Genomic DNA, 15,121 nt, shown 5'->3' on the forward strand with positions numbered 1-15,121 from the left:
TAGCAGTGGAGCAGGGTTATCCCATGACATAAGGCCCTCAGAACATAGACCCAGAATGCACAGAGGTAGACTCTGTGTATGAGCTAGTTCACAAAACAGAGCCACTCTATACTATCCAACACTTGGAGAGGATCAAGATAAAAATAGATTTCTAGGGAGGTTAATATGCAGCAGAACAGAGAAAAAAAAAAAAACAGGGAAGCCAATGAACAGTTTTTTGTCATAAATAAAATGTGAAGTAATGAGAACTCAAACTGGAGGTGGGAAGGAGAAACGCAGGGGAGCTGAGGATCTGAGAGGCAGCTGGATGGAAGAACCAACAAGACTGAAGAAGAGATAGGATACAGAAAAAGAGCCCCCAGCTAAAGACCTCAGAGGAACCTGATTTTTGTTTGATTGGTTGTTTGAGTTTTTTGTGTGTGTGTTTGTTTATTCTCTATTCTCTCTTCTACACATATTTTATAGGAAAAATTATATAACCAAAGGAGTGAAGTACTGTAAAGGTCTGTTCCAAGGAAACCACTGCAAAGAGCACCCCATTTAATATCTGCCTGAATAGGCAATCTATTACACAGCAATGACAAAGTTCTGCCATTTGGATGTCAAAATATTTCTCAGTTTCATTCATTTGCCTTACGACTGCCCTGTTCAGGCCACGTCTTTTACCCAGATTGTTGCAGTAGCATCCTAACACTGCCTGCTTAGTATTGCTCCACTCCAACCCATTCTCCAAATGGTAGCCAGAGTACTCTCTCCAAACATAAATCAGATCATGTATCTTTCTTGGTTAAAACAAGTCAGAGGCTTCCCATTGTCCCCCAAGTGAACCCTTTAACATGGTTTTGCAAGACTTTCATGATGAGGCCTTTCCTTCCTTCTCTAGCCTTACATTTCACCATCCCCTGCCTTTCTCACCACTCAACTAACCTACCCATCCCTCTTCCCTAGTCCTATGCTCCTGATTGGTTTTCTCTTCCTGGAAAACACTAATCTATCTCTCTTTCTCTATCTCCATCCGTCTAACTCTGCCTATGTCTCTCTTCTTCCTCCTTTCCCTTCTCTCTCCAGCTCTCACTTCCCAGCCTTTCCCCTTCTTGTTCCTCTGCCTGAAATAATCTATTCTTTACTGGTATGCTTCCTACTTCCTTATGTTACAGTTGAAACCCATGTCATTGCTTTGGTGATCCTCCAAGACTGGGTTAGAATCATGTCTTATATACTCCCACAACTACTGAACTTTATTGTAGCGTAATATCCATTGTGTTGGTATTATAATTATCCATGTCATTTTTCTTGTTTTCCAACTAGAAGATAAGCTCATTAAGGACAAGGACTCTGTAAGAGTTTAGCTGATAGGAGACACAGAATAAAAATGGGTTACATAAATAAATAGAATGTAATACAATTTAATATCAAAAGTAACTGACTTACTAAATGCAGAGTAGTGGCAATAAATAATTTTGTTAGGGCATCAATCCAATTAGACCCAAATTTTACCTTCTTAAAGTTTAAATCTAAAAAAGATAACTGAGAAAGATAGATAGCAATGATCTCAGCTGTCCAGATCTTTATACAAAAATGGTATTTTTATTATTAAAATGCATTTTATTATAGTTATAGATGTTAACATAAGGAAAAGCTGGAGGAATGGTATACAGGAACTCTGTACTATTTTTGCAACTCATTGAAAGCAAATCTAAAATGATCCCAAATTTAAAAGCTTTTTAAAATGATTTTGGATGCATTCTCTCCTTCTTAGGTATGTAATCCCCTTCAAAAAAGGAATTTCATGAAAATGTGAGGGCAAAAGAATGAAAATCTGAAAGTTTTCCAAAATAAATATTGATCATGGGTCTCAGATATATATTCAGAATGCCTAAAATATTCTCTTCATTGCATTACTAAACATGTTATGATGAGTCTGGTCTATACAACTTTTTTTTTCTTGCTATAAAGATAAAAGTAAATATAGAAAATAAAGATTTTTTTTTGCCATAAACTGCTTTGGTTCTCAAAAATGCTTTGATTCTCAAAATTTCATAATGCCTACAATGGCTAAAATACTATTCTTAGTTAAGAAACTGCCATATCAATTTAGTTGAAACACACTATAATTGTATCACAGTTCAGTAATAGATTATGTGTCTCAATTACAGAAAACCCTTGAGAGAGAAAAATCATATGAAAAGTGAAGCCCCATGCTGAGGGTATAAGTTATAAAAGCCAGTTAAGCAGGGAAAAGAGTCTATCCAATTTCAAATTTTAATTATATTTTAAAATATTTGTTCAGAAAATGCCATCCTCTAACAAATTAGCCCTCAGTTACACAGCTGACAAATAGTTAAGACATATGACATGACATAGACCCTAACAGAGTAAGACGAAACATTCAATATAATTTATGACATATATAACCTAGTTATTTAAACAGATGATTATTCTGGTTCTCTTTCAGTCTGCTACAAATTCACATGGGGCTTTTCTTATCATCTGGGAAGTCCTGTTAAGTCCCCAGAACTGAAGCCAATGGGCAACAAGTGTGCATTCATTCTAAAGTCAGCTGCTAACTTAGTGACAGGCTGCCAGACTGGTTCAGTAACCACCACCTACACTCAACTTATTTAGGAGAGACCCAGAGAGACAGAAAAATGAGGAGAGGTGATTCTCAAAGTGAGAAGAAATGAGAGGATCCGGGCATTTTGTTTTCTTCCTCATAGGGACATTCTCTCCTCCTTCAAGCCAGGTCAAGGGGACACTAAGAAAATCCTTTGAAGAGATGGGAGAAATGCTTGTCAGAAGGGAAGAAGAGCATCTCACTCTGCAGTTGGTGCTTGCTGAGCTGCACATATTCACAGGTTTGCCCTGTCCCACCAGACTAGAGGGCAAGAGGATTCTTAGGGAAGACCTGATAGCAATCATAGACCTTTAAGGAGCACCAAGACTAGTGCCAGACTGTCCTTTGGAGAGGTCTGAGAGCTGCCCCCTGACAGCTGGGAGAGAAGGAAGCAGTGCAAGCAACTGTACTTCCTGAGATTCAGGGGCACAAGGGTGACTGGTTTCTCTGTAGGCCAAGTAGATGCTGTGGGAGGTAGGTAGCCAACTCTGCTTGATTGCCTGATCCTCCACTGATGCTGTGGGGGAAAATGGAACAGGGTTGGGGTAGCCTTCACATTATCACTGTAAGGAATTGAACACTTGAATGTTAATTTCATTTTGACTTGCAGTCTTAATCAGCTGCCCTGACAACTGGCAGCTCAGCTCTCTCTAGCTTGCCTGAGCTCCTGACAGAAACTGAGGCCAATGGAGGTAAAGGAACTGGCCTAGTATTCCTAACTAGTATGTGGTGGATCCCAGATTTGAACACTGGCCATTTTCCAAAAAGTAGTCTTTACTTTCTAAGAATAATATACATAACTAGCGGAGAGTAATTAAACCCACAAGATTGAGCCCTTTCAAGCAGAGTTCACAAAATGGTCAACTTTAGCAAAAGACTTGTTACTCATTGCAAATAACACAAAGGGTTCTGGTATTAATTTCCAATCTGACCTCTCTTGAAACCAGGTATGTGGTTGAGGGAAATAACTTTCTTCTGGTTCTACAAACCCTAGAAAATTCCTATTAACTTTATTTCTAGATTTGCTTCACTCTAATGGTTTTGAAAAATGTTTGTTGCTCTTTTTACCTGAAAAGAATTCTCTCACTAATCTGAACCATGTTAGTTTTTTATTTTGAACATGGGGATCACATTATATTTGGTGTTAACTTAATATCTGGATATATTCACTAGTTTTTTTACACATTATGTTTATGAGATTAATCCATGTCTTTGTTCTGTTTTATTTCCAACTAGTATTCCATGGTAGGAACATAAGTTCCACAACTTATTTATTCTGCTATTAAAGGACATTTAGGTTGTTTCCTTCAGAGGCTATTACAAATAAAACTATCACAAACATTAGTGTACAGGTGTTTCTGTGGACAAATATTTTCATTATTTTAAGTAACTACTTAGGAGTGCTAAGTCACAGAGGTTTCTATTAACTTTTGGTGTTTGACTTACAGATCACAAAACATATTTGGCTTATTACATCATAATACAAATAATTTTTTCATTTTCCTGATACTTCTAGAATGTAGTAACTTAAAATCTACTTGCTGTCCTAAATTCGTTTTGAGTGTTGTTCTGCATTTTAGTTCTGCAAATAAAGTCAAGACATGGCAATTACTGTCTTGTAAAGAAATTATTTATATTTACATACTACATATATTTCATACGTTGTTCATTACCTCCTGCATTTCCATGTTCTGTCTAGTATCATTTCGTTCCTAAAATCTCTTGTAGAGGAGGACGGCTGGAAAGGAATTCCCTTGGTCTTTGTCTGAAAATGTCTTTATCTTTTCCTTATTTTTGAAGCAAATTTTTGCTAGGCATAGAATTCTAGGCTATTTGTTATAAGCAGTTTTAAAGATATTAATTCCACTGCTTTTGGGGTTTGTTTCTGACAAGACATCAGCTGTCAGTTACATTGCTGCTTCTTTGAAGGCAATCTTCTCTCACCACTTTAAAGATCTTCTCAATGACTTTGCCTTTGTTTATCTGCTGATTTTCCATGAAGTGCGTAAGTCTGGTTTCTTCTTTTTTTGCTACTTGGGGTTTTGTGAACTTCATTCTCTGGGTTGATGTTGCTCATCAGTTTTAAACAAATTATCGGTTATTACCTTTTCAAATAATGCCTTAGCCTTATTCTCTTTCTCCTTTTCCTCTGGAGCTTCAATTATGTGTATCACATGTCTATTACATGCTAGTCTTTTTCCCACTTTGTTTTACCTCTCTGTGTTTCTGTTTAAGTATTTTATATTGATCTATATTTCAGTTTACTAATTCTGGATTCTGCTATGTGCCCTCTCCAGCTAAACTCATTCATTGTTTTTAATTTTAGATATTGCATTTTTTAGTTCTAAACTTTCTGATTATTATTTAAGCATTCTGATTGCTTTCAATTTTCCATCCTTTCATCTTTTGTCCTTTCCTCTATTTTGAACATATCATTTAACATATTATAACTATCTGCTAACATTAATACCTGTGCATCTGCATTTTTCTCTTGATTTTCATTGTCTTTCCTCTTTACATATCTAGATATTATATTGTGTGCCAGACACTGTATATAGAAGAACCATAGATGCTCCAGATAATTTTATCTTCCACCAGAGAGGATTTCTCTTTTACCCCATTAGGCAATAAGAGTGGTTAATCAACTCAATCCAATCAGAATTTGTGCTTAATCAGAAATATACTGCAAGTTTAGTAAGATTTAAGCTATCTCTGGTATGTTCATGCTCCTAAATCCTGAAGGGTATACATCGCCTTAGCACTGGAAATTAACAGAGACAGTTCTGTCCTTCAAAAGTTTTCAGCTTAGCTCTTTAGCCTCCTACTTCATTCAGTTTCAAAATTTGGCAAATGTCTCGAAAGGGAAACCAGCCATGTGCTTTAAGTAGAGCTCCTCCCTGGCAGCACTGTACAATTTAAAGAAATTTCAATCTGCCTTTTAGAAGTTTTGGGGCTAGCTCTCCCATTTCTTGTGTAACCACAGAACTATGAAAATATTCTAAAATGAAAATTGTTTCTGCATTTAAGGCTCCTCAATATTTTAATTTGTCATGACAGCACCATACAGCTGCTAAAAGGTTGCTGACTTCTGTTCCCAAGCAGAAGCCCTTTCCTTGGACTAAGCCTGATTCACAGCCTGTCCCTAGAGAAACAGTGTAGTTATTAAGTTACTTTGGAAAAATTCTCCCTTTTCTATAATTTTAGCTCATCTAGACCTTATTTTCACAGTTCTCTGTTGCCTTTAAGATGATTTCTGTAATGTATCCAGTTTTGTCTAGTGGGAGAGTATGCCTGTAGCAACCTATTTTATTTCACTCTTAAGTCATTTTTTCAATGTACTTTAAATCATTTCACTTGAGTGAAGCTGCACATGTTAAGAGTTCACTTGCATATCTTTTTCTGCTAACTATTTTTAAGTTTCCTTGCCCCTTTTTCTATTGACTCTTTTCCTTTATCATTTTCAAGACATTTTATCTGTATTTTGGAGGTTACTTCTCTGAGATAGGAGTCACAAATAATGTTTTTCCAGTGTGTATCTTGTCTTTTGACTTATGTTATTTTTAAATTGAAGATGTTTTGGCTTTTTGTATGTGACATGGCTTCTGAATTTTGTGACACAGATTGATAAGCCTTCCCTACTCCAAGTTAATAAGAAAATTATCCCTTGCTTTCATCTAATATTTTTGTTTCATTTTTTTATATTTGAAATTTTGTTCTATTTCAAATTGATCATGCTGATAGGCACATTCTTTCCTTTCTCCCCAGATGGCTACTTAGATTTCCTAAGATCATCTTTTCCTCACTAAAGTGGAATGTCATCATCATCATATGCTAAATTCCCATGTGTATTTGATCCTATTTCTGAACTTTCTGTTCTATTGTAGCAGGTATCTATTTGCACACTAGAAACAAACTTTTATTTATATTATATATTTTAATATCCAGTACAGTGGATCTCATTTCCCTACATGCTTTTCTTTTTCAGAGTTTTCACAGCTTTTCTGGCTTGCAAATTTTTCCATAGAATTTTAGAATCAGCTTGATTTGTGCCTTAGATGGCTTATTGGTATTTTTATCAGGAGTGGGTTAAATATATAAATTAATATAGAGAGACCTGACAGTGAAATTTAGTTTTTCTATCCACGAATATGGTATATATTACTACTTTAAAGCCATTTTTTGAAATATTTTAGTATTATTTAAATGGTATTTTTTATTCAGATCTTACACATTTCTTGTGATGAGTACTTTTTAGTTGTTAATGTAATTATATTTGCTTTCTTATATAGTCTCATTTTGAAGACAATAGACTGGAATGAACTTTTCAATACCTGAAAATGAGATTGCTCTTCAGTACCTAAAAGTACCAAAGAAGCCATAGTGATGAAACAGAATTACTATCTGAGGGTAAAGAAAGAAGGCTTCTCTCATTGAGGTCAGCCCATTTAATAAAAATTGTTTTCACAAAGTGGGATAGATTTATTGAGGAATTCAAACTATTCTTCTAAAATCCTCTATATAATTAATCCAAAATAAAAACCTGGGAGTACTCCTTGACTACTCCTGCTCCTTCCATTGACCATCTCATGGTTTTTAACTAATGATGAGCACCAAAATCACATTTGTAGCTTTAAAAAATACATATAGCTAGGCCTTATTCTTGATTATTCTGGTTCAGATATAAAGCAAGTCTAGGCATATATAGAAATACCTCCAAGACATTTTGGGTTCAGTTCCAAACCACCATAACAAAACAAATATTTCAATAAAGTGAGCCACACATTTTTTTGGTTTCCCAGTACATATGAAAGGTATGTTTAAATGTTTAAACTATACTTTAGTCTACTAAGTGTGTAATATCATTATGTCTAAAAACCGTAATATATATATATATATACACATTAATTTAAAAATACTTTATTCCTAAAAAAAGCTAACCATCACCTGGGCCTTCAGTGAGTTGTAATTTTTTTGCTAGTTGAGGATCTTGCCGTGATGTTGATGGCTGTTGACTGATCAGGGTGGTGGTTGCTGAATACTGAGGTAGCTGTGGCAATTTCTTAAAATAAGACAACAATGAAGTTTGCCATGTTGATTGGCTCCTCCTTTCAGGAAAGATTTCTCTGTAGCATGTAATGCCATTTCATTGCATTTTACCCACAGTAGAACTTCTTTCAAAATTGGAGTCAATCCTCTCAACCCCTGCTGCTGCTTTATCAACTAAGTTTATGTATGTATCCTTTGTTGTCATTTCCATAATGTTTACAGCACCTTCACCAAGAGTAGATTCCATCTCAAGAAATTACTTGCTTTGCTTATCCATAGGAAACAACCCCTCATCCATTCAAGGTTGATCATGAGATTGTAGCAATTCAGTCACATCTTCAGGCTTCACTTCTAGTGCTAGTTCTTTTGCTATTTCCATCACATCTGCAGTTACTTCCTCCACCAAGTCTTCAATCCCTTAAAGTCATCCATCAGGGCTGGAGTCACCTTTTCCCAAACTCCTGTTAAAGTTGATTTTTTTTTTTTTTTTTGAGACAGTCTGTCACCCAGGCTGGAAGTGCAGTGGAGCAATCACAGCTCACTGCAGCCCTGTCCTCCCAGGCTCAAGATATCCTCCCACCTCAGCCTCTTGAGTAGCTGGGACCACAGGAGTGCACCATCATACCTGCCTATTTTTATATTTTTTATATTTTGTAGATACAGGGTCTCCCTGTGTTGCCCAGGCTAGTCTCAAACTTCTGGACCCAAGTATTCCTCCTGCCCTGGCCTCCCAAAGTGTTGGGATTATAGGTGTGAGCTACCATACCCAGCTGAATGTTGATATTTTGACCTCCTCCCATGAATCACAAATGTTCTTAATGGCATCTAGAATGTTAAATTCTTTCCAGATGATTTTTAATTTACCCAGATCCATCAGAGGAATCATTATGTATGGCAGCTATAGCCTTACAAGATGTATTTGGGTGTCCAGGAACATTGTCAATGAGCAGTAATACTTTGCCAGAACTCTTTTTGTTCTGAGCAGTAGGTCTCAACAGCGAGCTTAAAATATTCAGTAAACCATGTTGTAAGGAGATGTGCTGTCACCCAGGCTTGTGGTTTCATTTATAGAGCACAGGAAGAATAGATTTAGCATAATTCTTAACGATCCTAGGATTTTCAGAATGGTAAATAAGCATTGTCTTTAAGTCATCAGCTGCATTAGTCCCTACCAAGAGAGTCAGCCTGTCCTCTGAAGTTCTGAAGCCAGGCATTGACTTCTCTCTAGTTATGAAAGTCCTAGATAACATCTTCTTCCTGTAGAAGACTGTTTTGTCTATATTAAAAATCTGATGTTTAGTATAGCTACCTTTATTTATGACCTTAGTTAGATCTTCCAGATAACTTGCTGCAGCTTCTATATCAGTACTTGCTGCTTCACCTCACACTTTTGTGTTATGGAAATGGTTTCTTTCCTTAAACCTCATGAACCAACCTTTTCTATCTTCCAGCTTTTCTTCCAACTCCCTCACTTCTCAGCTCTCACAGAATTGAAGAGAGTTAGAGCCTGTTCTGGATTAGGCTTTGGCTTAAAGGGATATTGTAATAGAAGAACGTTGATCTATCCAAATTACTCAAGCGTTCTCCATACCAAAGATAAGGAAGGCTTGCTTTCTTAGTATGTTCACTGAAGTAGCACTTTTAATTTCAAGAACATTTCCCTTGCATTCATGGGTTGGCTAACTGTTGCAAGAAGCCTAGCTTTTAGCTTATCTTGGCTTCCAACTGCCTTCCTCACTAAGCATAATCATTTCCAGCTTCTGATTTCAAGTGAGAGACATGCAACTCTTCCTTTCACCTGAATACTCAAGAGGCCACTATAGGCCTCACTTTAATATTGTTGTGTATCAGGGAATAGGAATGTCCAACGAGAGGGAGAGAAACAGGGTAACAGCCGGTAGGTAGTCAGAACACACACGTTGATCAATTAAGTTTGCCATCCTATATGGGTGTGGTTTGTGGCACCCCAGAACAATTACAATAGTAGTGTCAAAGATCACTGATCACAGATCACCATAACAGACATACTAATAATGAACAAGTTTGAAATATTGCAGGAATCACCAAACTGTGACACAGAGACACAACATGAGCACCTTATGTCAGAAAAATGGTGCTGGTAGACTTGTTTGATGCAGGGTTGTGGAGCTTTCAATTTGTAAAATATGTAATATATGTGAAGCACAAAAAAACAAGGTATGCCTGTTATATGCATGTCTTTGTGTACATGTACATACACACATATTTAGCTCCAGTGATTCTGGCTCCCCACCCTTTAAAAATCATTAATAAAAGAAAAACTAAATCCAATTGACAATCATTAATAAAAGACAAACTAAATCCAATTGACAATATATCCTTAATATCTCTGCAATACACTTCACCCTTACCTTTGTGAATTTAAATCAATACTTCATCTACTCACACCTAGACTACTCTAGCAATATCCTCATTCCAGAATCTACTTTGCCCCTTACAATCCTGCCTCCAAACAGATGACATGGTCACCTATGTAAAACAAAAAGCTGACCATGCCATGTGCCAACATAAATTCCTTCAAAATTCTCCTAAATATTGACCCCTGCTGACGGATGCCCATCCATACCTTTCCACTAGTGTGTTGTACAATGAGACTGAGAAAAATAAAGACAATGTGATTTTTCCATGAAACCAAATGTATTCACTTTAGATTATCTGTATTCTATGATTACACATTTAGTATCAATATATTCTTTGTTTTATGAAATCATGGTGGCAGAGGTAGCATTTTTAAATGTCCTGACCTGGCAAAACGAAAAGGTTGTGAACTTCATGTTAGTCTCCACAGTGTTTAAAATGACACTTGCCAATGTGATCAAAAGGAACCACTGACTGCAGAATGAAGTACAAGCTCCTTAATGGACCGTCATCTCTGACACAAAGACTAGCCCCTTACTTTCTTAAAACAGTAATACATTTCATTCATTCATGTTTTCTTGAAAAAATTATACTAACATTAGTTTACCACCTACTACATGCAAAGCATTATGTTAGATGGGATACAAAGATGATCAAGATAGAAAATGGGCTCTGCCTAAAAGGAAGTTAGAGTACTAGGGGTTTTACATTTTGGAGTCAACAAGCCATGGTTTCAAATTGGTGTTAACTTTATGACCTGTCTATAATTAGCTATTAAATTATAACTGTGAACACTGGAAAGAAATGAATCAAGAGCTGAGAGGTGAGAAATGAATGGGTATAAAACTAGGTGAATGGGGAAGCAGGATTGAAGAGAAAGCAGTATAAGCAATGGAAACTGCCTGTCCAGAGTTTGAGGTGGGAGGCAAATCACTGGTGCTTGAACTGAAAGGATGTCAGAGACTAGAGCCCACAGAGATGGGGAATGGAATCTTAGCTAGACTCATGAGGTAGGCTAGATGACACCATACCTTGCATGCCACATAGGGAATTTGATCTTCATTCTAAGAGTAATGGGAAGTCATTGAATGAACACTGAAACAGTAGAAAGATGATGAATAGTTTTTCAGCAGTGGACGATCAGACTTGTGCTTTGAAAAAACAACTGTGGCTGCAGTTTATAGAACAAGACTGGAAGGAAGCAAGAGTAAAAACAAGCAGACAAGTTGGGAAGCTGCTGAAATAGTCTAGTTAAGAAATAATGGTAGCATGAAGTAGGGAGTAGCAATGAAGAGGAGGAAAACTAAAAAAAAAAAAAAAATGTAAAGATATTTAGGAGAACAGACTGACCACCAACAATCATGTTTATAGTCCCCTGGAAACATCATGGTGTTTCATGTTTTGTTGCCTTTAGAATGACCTACCCTCCTTCTTCCAATATACCCTTGATTTTCTAATTTCCAAAAGTAATGAATGTTGTACTAGTTTCCTAGGGCTGCTGTAATAAAATACCAAAAACTGGGTGGCTTAAAACAACAGAAATTTATTGTTCCTCAGTTCTGGAGGCTAAAAGTCTGAAATCAAGGTGTTGGCAGGGTGAGGCTCCCTCTGAAACCTTTCTTACCTCTTCCTACCTTCTCGTGATTTACAGGCAATATTTGGTTTGCAGCTACGTAACTCCAGTCCTTGCCTTGTCATGAGCATTTTCCCTGTGTCTCTGTATTAACATGGCCATCTTCTTAAAAGGACACCAGTCATTGGAATGCAGCCCACCCTCCTCCAGTATGACCTCATCTCAACCACATCTGCAACAACCCTATTTCTAAACAAGGCCACATTCTGAGGTACTAGGAGTTGGAACCTCAGCATATCTTTTGGGGGGGGGGGTGGGGACATAATTCAACCCACAAATAAGTGCCTACACAAAAAACTGCAGTAGTAGTAAACAGTAAAATGTGAAGTCTCCCTCTCTATCTTCAAGCCTAAGCCAATTAATATAGGGTATTCAACTGGCCACAGATAATAGTTCAGGATTGAATGTGTGAATGAACGTGGGGCAGTAAGACATGAGGGAAGATTTTCCTTTGGAAAAGAAGGTTCCTCACTCTTCCATAAAGCTCTCTTCTGGATGGAGTGGTGTGCAAATGTGTATCCTGGAAGTGTTGCAGCCCTTCCATAGCACATGGGGGGCCAACTTTAGGAGGAAGCTGACAATCTCCTTAATATCCTGCTGAGCTGCTGCATCGAACTGACTCAAGCTTGAATGCTTTCCACTGGTTACAACCACCATTATTTATGTCTTTCATGTGTAAATTTGTTTTGAGTTGGGTTTTTTTAGTGTAAGTCTTAATGAATAAAGGATATCAGGCATTGTACAATCATCATCTTCCCATTGCTTCTGCATTCAGAATAATTTCTCATTTTAGGAATTAAAGAAAACATATCCTTCTTTCCACAATGATCATTTACATAAGGCATGAACAATAACCTAAATGGTAAAATGTAAAAATAGAAAAAGATTAAGTTCATGTATCTTTTCATTTTCCTTTCATCAGCAAAGATGCTGGAACACAGATAATGCAGGGAAATACTTTTGTACAAAATTTCTATCAATGAAAGCACAACACCAGCAAAGATGGATTACCTTGTATTTATCCATTCAGAGAACACATCGGATGGTGAGGACTTTTTGGAATGACAACAAAGCTCTATTTGAATACTTGAATTTTCCCCAAAACAAAAGCCCTGACTTTGATGAGGGTTACTTATTGAGTCTCAAAGTGTGGCCCATGAACCAGCAGAATCAGCATCAACTGTGAGCTTGTTAGAAATGCAGTCTCAGGCCCCACCCTAGACTTACTGAATCACAAAGTAGATTTCAACAAGATCTCCAGGTGATAGTATGTATGTTAAAGTTTGAGAAGCACTAGCATATTACATTGTTAAGACAATTATGCTACTAAAACTGAAAAATCTGTGAAGCCCTGCGTCCTGAAATGGTCAAGCTGATTGTACAGCAGTGGCTCTTAACCCTGGCTGTACATTAGAATCACCTGGGGAGGCTGGGCATGGTGGTTCACACCTGTAATCCCAAGTAAAATCCCAACACTTTGGGAGGCCGAAGTGGGCGCATCGCTTGAGCCCAGGAGTTCCAGGCCAGCCTGGGCAACATGGTGAAACCCCGTCTCAAACAAAACAAAACAAACAAAAAAAACCACACTCTCTCTATATATATGTACACACAAAAATTAGCTGGGCGTGGTGATGTGCACCTGTGGTCCCAGCTACTCGGGGGTGCTAAGCTGGGAGGACTGCTTGAGCCCAAGAGGTGGAGGCTGCAGTGGGCCGAGATTGTGCCACTGCACTCCAGCCTGGGAAACAGAGTGAGACCCTGTCTCAAAATAATAATAATAATAATAATCACCTGGGGAGCTTTTAAAGCGATGCTAAGGCTCAAGGCAAAACCCCCCTAAACCGCATGGATCAAAATTTTTCTTTGAGTTGGGCTTAAGATCAGCAAAACATTTTAAGAAGCCCTTGGGTGATTCTTTTTTCTCCTTTATTAAAATAGTGAGTTTTATTTCACTTGTATATTTCTGTCTCCCCACCATTTCCATGTCTGACCACTGCTACTAATACGTCATAACATTCCATACATACTTAAAACCAAGCAAAGAGTGGAGTTCCATCTTTAAAAACTAAACAGGCATTTTGGACAACACATTCTTGGCAATGCAACCTGGACAACATTTATCAAACATAGTAGGGAAAGTTCTCACTCTGCATTATAAAAAGGAGAGCCAGATATCAACTGTTATGGAAATGAAGTAAGATGGAAAATTTTTAACAAATTGTCCAAAATATTTTCTTAAAGAGACTTCCTCCACTGCCAGAGATCTTGAATAGCCTCCTGGTCAGTCATCCAGAAGCAATTCTTCACATAACTGATGAACCTGGCTTCCACTCTGGGAAGAGAACCACCTTTTCTATACTTGCTTGCATTTTTGCTTTAATGTCTTCTACAGAACTAGGTCCTTTTGGTGTTTTAGGAGTTTTTTCCTGTTTTTTGAAGGATTCTTGTCCTTTTGCTCTTGGTGTTGATGATGGTTTTGAGTCTTTTCCATTCTGATTTGACTTGTGTGCATTTTTGGCTGGAGTATCTCGTATAGATTTCTTCACTGGTGTGGCGCTTTTTCTTCAGTTTCTTCATCATCAAAATCATCATCATCATCATCATCATCATCTTCATCTTCATCAGCAGCAAGTATTACTTTTTTCTGTGGAACCTTGCTACCACTTCCAGGGGCCAACCACTTTCCAGATATACTTAAGAGTTTCACATCCTCCTCTTCATCTTCTGACTCTGCATCTTCCTCCACAGTTACTAAGTGCTATCCACTAATATGCACTGGCCCTGAACCACACTTCAACCATAAGAGCACTGGTGGTGTTATTTCAAAGCCCCCAAGGGAAACCGTTGGCTCTATAGACATTTTCAAAGTTGCCAGTGTTACTTTAATTGGACTGCCTTCATAATTCATTGCCTCTGCTTCAACAATGTACAATTCATCCTTTGCACCAGCCCCTAAACTGACTGTTCTTAAAGATAACTGGTGCTCATTTTCATCATTATCCACCTTAAAGCGATCATCTTTGTCGGCCTTTAGTTCACAACCGAAAAGATAGTTCTGGGGCCTCAGGGGGCTCACATCCACATCCATCGAATCTTCCATTGGGTAGCTACACACACTTAGATGGGAGAGAAGGCGGACAGAGACAAATGACCCCACTCAAGAGAACAGCCGCACAGGACAGAATCACACCTGGGCAGGTGATTCTTATATGCAACTGTGGCTGAGAATTATTAGTGTAAAGCAGCAGTTCTCAAACTTGAGTGTGCATCAGAATAACCTAGAGGGCTTGTTAAGATACAGATTACCATGCCCAACTCTCAATTTCTGATTTAGCAGGTTTCAGGTAAGGCCCAATAATTAGCATTTCGAATAAATTCTCAGATGTTACTGATGCTGTTCCTCCAGGACCACACTTTGAGAACCACTGATG

General features: G+C 37.6%; 1 protein-coding gene and 1 pseudogene across 1 annotated transcript in view; both read right to left on the minus strand.

Moving 5' to 3' along the window:
* The window catches only part of FANCB (FA complementation group B), a 164,545-nt gene that overhangs the window by 112,842 nt on the left and 36,582 nt on the right, over positions 1-15,121 (minus strand). The gene's annotated exons all lie outside the window — the stretch shown is intronic.
* LOC102123135 (nucleophosmin pseudogene) lies at positions 13,911-14,854 on the minus strand (annotated as a pseudogene).

Source organism: Macaca fascicularis, chromosome X, assembly GCF_037993035.2.
Source record: "Macaca fascicularis isolate 582-1 chromosome X, T2T-MFA8v1.1".
NCBI classification, from domain to species: Eukaryota; Metazoa; Chordata; class Mammalia; order Primates; family Cercopithecidae; genus Macaca; species Macaca fascicularis.